The sequence below is a fragment of the Anguilla rostrata genome, chromosome 6 (assembly GCF_018555375.3).
Source record: "Anguilla rostrata isolate EN2019 chromosome 6, ASM1855537v3, whole genome shotgun sequence".
NCBI classification, from domain to species: Eukaryota; Metazoa; Chordata; class Actinopteri; order Anguilliformes; family Anguillidae; genus Anguilla; species Anguilla rostrata.
Window position 1 is genome coordinate 22,926,805 of NC_057938.1, and position 7,679 is coordinate 22,934,483.

At 45.0% G+C, this 7,679-nt stretch overlaps 1 long non-coding RNA gene across 3 annotated transcripts; it reads left to right on the forward strand.

Annotated features, from left to right (window-relative positions):
- Nucleotides 1-4,905: 4,905 nt before the first annotated feature.
- LOC135256852 (uncharacterized) lies at nucleotides 4,906-7,679 on the forward strand. 3 transcript variants are annotated; one of them, XR_010330536.1, is made up of 5 exons: nucleotides 4,906-5,107; nucleotides 5,905-5,994; nucleotides 6,283-6,373; nucleotides 6,598-7,065; nucleotides 7,386-7,679. It is a non-coding gene; the product is annotated as an uncharacterized LOC135256852 (long non-coding RNA). The 3 variants fall into 3 exon arrangements; XR_010330534.1 differs by having other exon boundaries at nucleotides 6,598-7,679; XR_010330535.1 differs by lacking the exon at nucleotides 6,598-7,065.

The window sequence follows — 7,679 nt, forward strand, 5'->3', positions numbered from 1 at the left end:
ACTATTGGGTACTTAAAGTTGACCGAGCGGCTGCAGACGGGGAGTGGTTTCTAAGTTAATGACTCGACACCTGGACCGAGAGAAGGAAACTTCAATACCCAGAAGATTTTGCTGTGCGATTCTTCACCGGAAACGATGCCCGGCGGGAGGTTGGCCCTTTTTTACAGTCTCTGGGTTGGACCAATCAACTGGGTTTTTACAGTCTCTGGTGAAAAGCTACTTCAAAACGCAAGGCTGGGTGTTTTCTCTCACCGCTTCTCTCGATATTTACACCGGTGACAACAGCAGTAGAGTGTTTTTCACCACCACTCAACTGCCGTTGTCACTATTTTAAATGGAAACTTAAGTTGCTCTATTCCCTTGCATTGAAAATACCAAAGTAGCTAGAGTAGAACGAGTCGCATGATACTTGGTCATATGTGTATGCAGGGTCTTTCATTGCTCAAAAAAGGGCTTAGGTGGTGTCTTTGCGTGACAATGATCGTTCCGGCTTTACATCCACTGTTAACTCGATGCGTTGTCTCCCTATATTTATCTACATTTTCAAGTATTTAAATTATTTTTATACATTCACTCAAAGAATGCTTGTCCCATTCTTTTTGTCACTGGTGTTACTTTTACCGTGTAACAACATAAAAGGTTTCTTAGAATTCTGTTTCCTCGTTCAGTCTGCACATACAGGCGAAAGCAGTGTAGGTTAAAGATTTAGTGGAATCCACTTAATTGCATAAGGATTATTTCTTATTTCGGGTATTTTCATAGAATAGCCAAATACATAACCATGTCCCATTCATTCCATTGCAAAGCGATCACAAACCATTACTGCAAATTTTGGAATTTCAATGCAATTATGTCTAATTCCATCGCACAATGATCTATAAATATACCTTAAAAGTCAGCTCATAATTAAACCGATTATTGGTATTTGTACTAGATGGTATTTGTGTGGAAGTGGTACTAGGTGGTTCTGTTTTTGTGGGAGTGGTACTAGGTGGTTCTGTTTGTGTGGCTGTGGTGCTAGGTGTGGTATCTTCTATTCTTTCTGCGGGTTGAGTGTGCACAGGGGCAGACTGAGTCAGCCAGGCAGTAGGAGATTCAGAGGGAGATTGAGGAGCTGAAAGCAGAGCTGGATCAGGGGTGAGGATGAGGTGAGGCTTTCTCTGTCCTTGCACAGTTATGGGAGTGCTGGCCGCTGCCCGGCCCTGGACCAGCTCAGCAGGTTGGGGCCCCTCCCTGTTCTGCTCTCTCCCCCTTACCCACACCTCTCTTCTGCCTGCATGGGCTTGAGTGTTTAGCCTTCTACATGCCTCAGTCTTTTTTGGCTGGAAAGCAGAAGTGCCGTTGGTGTTCTGCAGTGAGCCCAGTGATGGAGGCAACTCTCTGGGCTTCTTTGGTCCTGCGCCACTAGTCCTAGTACAGTAAATAGTACCCTACCCCTGGACAAACACACCTGCCACCTCAGTGCACAAATTGTTGTAAGTCTTTACATTTATTTTTGTAAAGCAAACAAAAAATAAAAAATAAATTCCCATTGCTTCAACTGAGGGTAAATGATCCAGTGGTAAGAATCTTTCCATTACCTTTTCTCTGTGTTCCTCTGTCCCTCCATCCTTCTCTTCTCAGCATGATGTGAGAGAGCTGTGTGAGGAGAGGCAGCTTTTCATCCACTCTCTGCAGCAGAGTGAGCTGACGGCTGTGAGCACCACTGGCGAACATTGAGTACAATGCAGCAGCTTAAACTCTGACCCACTGCCCTAATCTCCATCCTTATATAATAACACTCTTAGCAGAGTCTGCTAATATTACTGGATGATATACTACACAATAATACTTATTATAATCTTGAACACATTCTGTCAGTTACCAGTTTTTGTTTTTCTCTTTATCCCAAGCTTATCCATTTGTGTTTCAGCACTGGCTCAGTGCTGTAGAAGTAGGATAACTGGTGGAGGGTATACAGCAAGTAGCTTATGTTCAGGGTTTCTGTGGTTCAGCAGCTAATTAAAGCCTTGAGTACAAAGTATTTTGATTTTTTAACGACTTAATCACTGGTGCTGAAACGTACCCTGTGGCCCCCCCAGGACTGTATTCTTACGCCCATGTTCTAAATGATTAGCCATTATATACATTTTATGGTAGTGTCATATGCAACTACGTTATTTGATAGTGTCTGTCCTAGCAACACTAGTGCTAGCTCTTGCCACACCACACATTGCTGGTGCTGTGGGGGAAGCTCTGTCAAAACTTTCTGCCTACCTGTTTCATTTTCCATTGCTAACAGTCAGAAAAACTATATTGGGCTATTGCGAGCTAGCTAGCCAAACAAACAAACTACTAGTCCCTTATCTGAGCAGGAGATCACCAATCCCCTATCTGAGGATCGGATCATGATTCCTTATTTCAGCAGGCTTCTAAATGATAATGGATTTTTTATTTGTGATGTTTGCCTAGAGACTTGTTGCACCATAGTATATGCGCATTTAAAAACAGCAAAAGTAATTATAAATTGTTTTTATGACCGTTTAAAAAAAACCTGGCATAATGTTAAGTGGTAGAGAATGCCATTGTACTGTAACTAATACAATGGTATGCACTACTAGTAATGTGTTGGAGGTAGTGCTACGCTGTCTCTCTTTTCTTGAATGCCCCTCCACCCTTTTTATCTCTCTCCCTTCAGGAGCTGATTGGCTCACACCCTCCTAGCCATATTGTGTCTGCGCTGCAGCACCAGGCCTCCTGGCTGCAGAGCTCATTGCAGGAAAAGATTCCCATGCTGGATGTGGAGCAAGAGGTAGCTGCTCTTTTGTGGTTCGCCCTGTATACTTAGCATGCGTCCCTTTATTGACTTCAGGACGCCCATTTCCCTCTGCTTTATTGGGAGTATCCAGACTTCTCACAGGTAGTTAATGGAGTATGCCATCATAATAACATTTGTATTTGTATAACATTTGATGCACATTATGAATGTGCAACAAAGCAGAACTTATGCAGTGCCTACGAACATGGGTTTTAAAGTCCTTGGCGTGACAAGTCCCATTTTCGCTGAAAAAAGGTTTGACTAATGGAACCTGACAAATTTTTGGTGCTTTGCTTCACACCTAACTGAACAGAAGAAGGCTGATAGAATTTAAATGGCACATGTAAATGTATGCATTGTTACACACCCTCTTGCATTGGCTATTCCCCTAGCCATAAAAGGTTAAAACAGAAGAACTGTTCATTCTTTAATTCAGCAAGGGCCTTTCCATCCTGCTCTGTGATAAGGACTTATCTATGTCTACATTGGTATATCCAGAGAAATGTGTCAGAATAACTCATTTTACGATATTAGCACTATTTTTTTTAACTCCCTGGTGTTGGTTTACTGTTTTTCTCAATGTACAATGAATCATATATCATTATGAGAATAAATACCTGTAGGACATCTTGAAAGAAGAGGAGGAACTTCCTTCAGTCAAGTCTCTTTTACAGGTACTGGTATATATAAACAGTTTGTTTTGCTATGCATTAGAATGAGTGTTTTAGCTCTGCTACAGTTAGCATGCTTTAGGTATGTACTCAAATGAGTGTTATTGCTCTCTGCTGGAGTTAGTATATTTATCAGTTTATGCAAATGAGTGTGTTTTAGTTGTGTAAATGTGGTTAGCTGTACACTGCAGTGAGATTGTGTTAGCTGTGTATTTTAGTGAGTGTGTGTTAGTGAAAAATACACTCACTCCAGCACATGGCCAGCCACACTGACTTGTGTGCATGGACACTCTCACTCCAGAAAAAGTGTTGGAGTTAGTATGGTTTAGCTACTGGTATAAGTGTGTTTCTGCTCTGTGCTAGAGATAGTGTGTTTTATCTTTGCACTTAAAGGAGTGTGTTTTAACTGTGTGGATAAGTAAATGTGGTTAGCTGTGTGCTGGAGCAAGTTTGTGTTAGCTGTGTGTACTCCAACACATGACCGGCCTGCATTCACTTGTGTACAAGGCTAACGCACACGTGTTGCAGCTGCGTCCTGGAGCCTGCTTTGGTTGCGTGCTTGAGTGAGCACGTTTCCGCCCTTAATCTCCCTGCAGAGGGGCTGGGAGGAGGTGGAGCAGGCTCTGGTGCAGCTGGCCTGGGTTTGACAGCACCAGGACCAGCTGAAGGCCAACCGGAAGGAAGTGTATCTGGAACTGCCCCTTGCGAGGTATATGTACTTCATGACATGGCACAGAGAAAGGGAGAAAGGGGTACAAGGCAACTGCAGCCAATGTCATCCCCGAGGAACTTTCCATTCAGTTAAATAAGCAGACATTTGTTGATTATGGTGAAGTCAAGGACATTCAGGCTCTATAATGTGTCCCTTCAGGCCACCGGGCTGCAGTGTCTGCTGGCTTTCGCTATTTTTCAGCTCCAGTGATTCAGTCTTTGATTGGCTGAAGAGTCATGCACCTTGTTCTTCAGGCCTTCAATGGCCGCTGGCTGAAAGGCAACCGCAAATACCAGTGAACACTGTGGCTCTCCAGACCTGGAGTTTGACACCCTGTCAAACCTGTGTCCCTGTTGTGATTTTCTAAGCTTAGTGTACAATCGAGAGGATGTGAATGGCCAGTGAATTAAGACGACACTTGAGGCTTATTGAGACAGGAAGCTTTCATGTTCAGTCATGAGAGAATACTCTTTTAGAATAGGATAAGATTACGCTCCATTAAAAGGCACAGTTGTATCACTCATTCCGTTAAATGTGATTATTTGTTTCAGTCCTCTCCACAGCTGTCTTCCTGGTCTGAATTGTTGTTGAAAAAAACCAAAGTCACCACACCCGATTTTAAACAGATGTCTGTCTACTCTACAGTGTCATCTCTCTCTCTGTTTTTCTCTGTCTCTCTCTGTCTCTCATTCTTTCTCTCTCTCTTTCTCTCATATAACGCTCTGACAGACAGCGCGCAGCATCGCTGCGTGTGCAGGAACAGCGTCGCCCCCGGGTCCATCCCGCGCCTGAAGTCGGCGTGCACCAGCTGCCCGTGAACCGTATCCCGACGCCGCACCTGTGCAGCATGACCTCACCGATGCAAACGGCTGCCCACGCTGGAGACGGAAGGGGCCCACGCTCATGCGCTCAAAAACGCACAGAAAGGTCCATTTGATTTCATTTCTCATGTAACAATGGACTCACTGTGTCTACATCTACTCTGCAGTTTCCCACAGTTCACACTCCCCCATATGGCATAATGCCGATTTTAAAATTTATTTTAAAATTTTATTCTGTGTTTTTGTGCAAGCTACCAAGCAGGAGCAAATCCGTGGGCTAATTAAGGCTAATTATCGCGAATGCCAAGAGTGAGCTTCCGACATATGAACATTCCGATGTTCACAACAACATATCCCACACACAGAGCCGTATAAAATGGATGCCACATGGACGTCTGACACTCTGCTTGTTTATTTTTTATTGAATGTCCCTTCTTGTGTAGGTTTCAGCCTATGAGAATACTGTATATTGTTCTTGAGATTAAGACCAGAGAATCATGTCGCCTACAGGGGACAGAAATGAATTGCCTGCTCAGAATAGGAGGATATGTTACCGTATGTGACATGCTTCTCCTAATAGAATTGCGTTGTGCTCTCACGGTTTTGTTTCCATTTTTGAGGTTTATTTGGCTAAATTAATGTATTTTCAGTGATGGTAGCTGTTAATTTGTCTCAGTTTGTTTTTTATTTCTCTGCAATATTCTGCCCCAACATGCTTTGTCAGTCAGTCAGGCGAACTTACACTGATAGTGGCTGGTGTGAATGCCAGATAGTATGCGTACACTGCCACCCATTGACTGGGCCCTTGTGCACTTAAATTTGCAAAATCATTCAGAAGTTTATGCTCCCTCCTTTTTTTTGTCCCTCTGACTCCTGTACATCCTCGACTGGACTCTAAGCCAGATGAGGCAGTCTGCGGAGGGGAGACCGGGGCCTTGGTGCGGGGCGGCGGTGGAAGTGACATCGGCACTGCGCAACACCGTGTCCCAGGAGGTCAGACTGATGGGCTCCATGTCACTGGCTGCCCTCAATCGCAGAGTTATCAAATGGGACGCAGGAAATAGGGGGGCAAATTGAGAGTGAATGCATCCTGTTAATAGTTCCTTCTTAGTGTGTTTCTCTTAATCGTAGCCCTCTGTGGGTTGTTCTTCTGTTCCCTAACAAGCAGTCAAGAGGAAGAAGTTGACTGTATTTTTTTTGCTTGTTTTTTTTTGTTTGTGAAGATGTATTCTTAGTGACCTTATGCCGGACTGAGACCTGCTTTCTGTGTGTTTGCCTCAGTGTCCAGCGAGTCCCTGCTGAATGGCTGTCCATCTACCTCCTGCACTCCTTCCACAACCTGTGTGAGAGCTTGGCCTTTCCCATGTACAGAGTGTGTGAGCACACAAACAAACACACACACACAGACACACACACGCTCGCGCACACAAGACGTGTCTGAGTTTGCCATGTACAGGGTAAATGAGCATCTTCTCGCACGCAGAAATAAATGAACATACAGACACTCACCCATAAACACACACACACACTGTGTTGCTCTTCCCCACCTCATCTCCGATGTGCCTGTCCTCATTTCTGACCCTGTGCTCCTCTCAGGCACCAGTGCAGCTGACTGCGCAGGCAGCGTCCCAGCAGTTGGAGCTGCATTTCCTGCGTAGGCTGCTGCGGCTGCAGCTGTACGCTCTCTCACAGACCAACCTGCAGGGCCAGAGGACGCTATTACCCGCCCTGGCCCAGAAGAGTACAAACGGCTTTAACACAAAAAAAACAACTGCTCTGTACCTCACTATGCACTCAGTCTCAACAGCAACTGCCACTTTCTTTTACAGCTACTTCCCATAGATAATAATAACTGCCTTCCTCTTTACTCTGCTGTACGTCTTGTCAAGCTCCCACTCCGGTCCTCACCGTGCTGTTCCACTGTACTGGCCCTCTGAGAGTGAACATGCGTGAGGTGAAGGAAGAGCTGCTGCAGTGTTTGCTGCTCTGGGTTAGAGAGCTGAGGCGGCGCACTTCCCAGGGTCTACTGTACGGGGCTCAGACTAAGATCGGTGTCTCGCACTGGTGAGCGCCGCACTTGGGCTCAGACACGAGCCGGGAGCTATACAGCGTGCACTCGTTGCATATGCTCTTACACTAGTGCTCAACGGCTGTGTGATACTCAGCTGAAGGTGTTGCATGATTTACTGCAAATGCAGCATGCATGTTGTGCACATGCACTCATAGTTGTACTTAGTACTTGTATTGTTATGTTGTATTCTCACATGGGCAGAGTGATATATTTTGGCTCTGTAAATGCTCTCTGCTTCTGATTTCTCAGTTTTATTCTCTTTCAGTGTCCCACTCTCTATCTCTCTCTGGCTGTCTCCTTCCTCTCTCTGCAGGTGGAAGCTGACTGCTCAGTTTGTTCTGCTAGAGTAGCAATAGTGCGGACTGACTCTGCAGAAGTGGCTGCATGCAGAGATGGAGGCTAGCAGCCAAGGCCCTGGAATGAACACAGGACAACCAGCACACACTTACAGACACATATACATACCTTCATATGGCCAGCACACACTTACAGACACACATACATACCTTCATATGACCAGCACACTTACAGACACAGATACATACCTTCATATGACCAGTACACACTAACAGACACAGGTACATACCTTCATATGACCAGCACACTT